General features: G+C 32.8%; 2 protein-coding genes across 4 annotated transcripts in view; one reads left to right on the forward strand and one right to left on the reverse strand.

Moving 5' to 3' along the window:
* Positions 1-2,579, forward strand: part of LOC106882622 (protein Wnt-9a) — a 277,020-nt gene that overhangs the window by 106,129 nt on the left and 168,312 nt on the right. Inside the window, exon 1 of one of the 3 annotated variants that reach the window (XM_052975987.1) lies at positions 581-1,017. The exons of the other annotated variants lie outside the window; for them this stretch is intronic. The gene's annotated coding sequence lies outside the window, so the exon portion shown is untranslated. Of the gene's footprint in view, positions 1-580; positions 1,018-2,579 lie in introns of those variants that run through there. 3 annotated transcript variants of the gene reach the window in all.
* LOC106878311 (protein Wnt-1) overlaps positions 1-2,579 on the reverse strand; it is a 105,190-nt gene that overhangs the window by 77,017 nt on the left and 25,594 nt on the right. The gene's annotated exons all lie outside the window — the stretch shown is intronic.

The following is a 2,579-nucleotide window of genomic DNA, read 5'->3' on the forward strand; positions in this document are numbered from 1 at the left end:
ATATATATACACACACACACACACGCACGTACACGTTATTTAGTTCTTTAGATATTGGAAAGCATTGTGATTTAGGCTGCACCGGAGTACTACTATAAAATATATTTGTGTAACTAATTTACTAGAAATTAGTCAATGTTATTGGAGAAATAACGATTTGTTTCTTTTTATGTTTCGAAAAACTGTATTTTAAATATATAAATTGGGGGACATACAATTAACTATTTAGAAAAATATCATTGCTTCAATATTTCTATCTCTAAACATAATTAGAGACATTTGATTCACAAATTCTTTTAAGAATCTTAAAAGCAGCAGACCAGAGTATAAAGTACGCTTATAAAGTTCTTCCAAGAATGAGTGAAAAAAAAAACAAAAAAGAAGTTGAAAAATAGTGACAGCGTTAAATAAATGTGGAAGTGGTATAATGTTCAAGAACAAAAAATATAAAGAGTGATAAAGCCGAGGGTGTAAGCTTTTGAGAAAGGTGTTTGTCTGAAAGAGGGAGGAGAAATGTCAAGAGAACGAAACCAAAGGAGTATATGAAGAAAGTTGAAGATATATCCACATGGGAGTGGGAGATAAAACAAAGTGTAAACGGAAAGAGGTGGAGTGAAAGGATGAACAAAAGAGGCGTTGATCTAGTAGCGTACATATTTATATGTTTTATGTATATTACATCGATGCGTGTGGATGTGCGCACATCCACAAACTGAACATCTGTAAACATGCAAACACAAACACAACAAACACGCAATTACATGCATTCTCACACTCGCACGTATATACATACCAAACATATTTAAAAGTAGAATGGTGGTCGATTTATGTACGCGTATAGTAAACAAGGAAAAAGAAATCGCAATTAACGGGAATAAATTAAAGATTAACAGCATTTCACGTGTAATTAAATATATTAACTTCAGTTTTATGAGGAGAAAGCTGAAAATAAATTACCTCTTGGAGTAGTTGGAGTATTTTGTCAGTGGAGATATGTACTCAGGGAATGTTATTATGGTAAGTGCAAGCATGCGTGAATACATGTCTAAATGTTTTATTCAATAGAATATTCAGATTTTGAAACGAACATTGGCACTAAACACATATTTGTACATATGCTATTTTAAAAACTGATACCAAATATTGAAAACAATTTCACTGAAAATATATAGATTAGCATGACAAACGTCTGTCAAGATTGCAAAATTGCTGAAGCTCCATTACGAAGATCCGTATGTTCGATAATACATGACTATATTCAAATGTAAACATACTTGTATATCCAGAGAAAAGAAATATGAAGCGCACACTGACATACATTCACGCATGCACAGACACGCATAAAAACATAAATAGTGTAAAAAAAAAAGAAAGAAAAGCGTGCGCACACAGACACACACACGCACACACGCACATATAACTGTGCGTGAGCGCGAGTGCGTGTGTTTGTGTCAGCGAGAGGGGGAAGGGAAAGAAAGAGGAACGAAGAGAGCGAGTCATTTGATACAGTATGTAACGTAGTCGGTAGTTGAGGGACATGAATGAATAAATAAATAAGGAAAGTAAATTAAAGAAGAAAAAAGAAAACACTTGTTACTGATGCATGTTATGTCTCGAGATTTATTGAGCGGAAGAGACAGTAAGTGAAGTGGTAGAAGTAAGAGTAGTTTCTGAATCAGTGTGTTGAAGGATGATGACGTGCGCATGGGGAAGCTGAATGTAAGAAGAGAAGGCAAAAATCACTGAATGAAAAGTGGGTAGATGTAAATACTATTCTGAATTCTCGAATGCAACGGTGGAATTAATAGGATACACTAGGCGGTACGTGATTTATTCCTACTGCTCAAATACTAATGATTTTCATACGAGAAATACATTTGATTATATAAAATTTAAAATACAGAACTTTTTAAAAACCCGTTAAATTTTTAATATTGCAATAATCTTTCGTAACTTCCATTCTTAAATAACGTTTTGACAAACTTTAATATCAGTGAAAATATTATGTGTGAGTTTATGCATGCATGGGCCTAAGAAAATTTAAAGCGCATTGGGATGGGGGGTTGCGAATGGAGGTTGTTTCATTTGGAAATCTAAAAATAAAATAAAATAAAATAAAATAAACTGTTGACGTAATGCCTGTTTATAAATTTTTCAACGCATTAAATAGTCTTAAATTCCATTTACAGGGCTATATACTGTGTTCTGTTTACGCCATTGCTGAAACAATAATATAGAATGAATAAAAAATATACTTATTTCATAGTCATTTTACGCTCAAACCAAACAAATTGAAGGAGAAAAGGTTAATTATCGGAAAAATTAGTTTCCTTTGTGGGAGTTCATAAATTTCAAAAATACTTTTTGAAATAGTTTATTATTACAACATAAACAAGCGTGTCATTCTCTGTGCGTGTGATTCTTAATCCCTGCTAGTTTCTAATTTCATAGTTTTAATGATGCATTAAGAATGGTAAATATTAACATAAATATTAGTTAAAGCGCAATCACATCGTTCTTTCTCTCTCTCTCTCTCTCTCTCTCTCTCTCTCTCTCTCTCTCTCTCTCTCTCTCTCTCT

This window comes from Octopus bimaculoides, chromosome 23 (genome assembly GCF_001194135.2).
Source record: "Octopus bimaculoides isolate UCB-OBI-ISO-001 chromosome 23, ASM119413v2, whole genome shotgun sequence".
Lineage (NCBI taxonomy): Eukaryota > Metazoa > Mollusca > Cephalopoda > Octopoda > Octopodidae > Octopus > Octopus bimaculoides.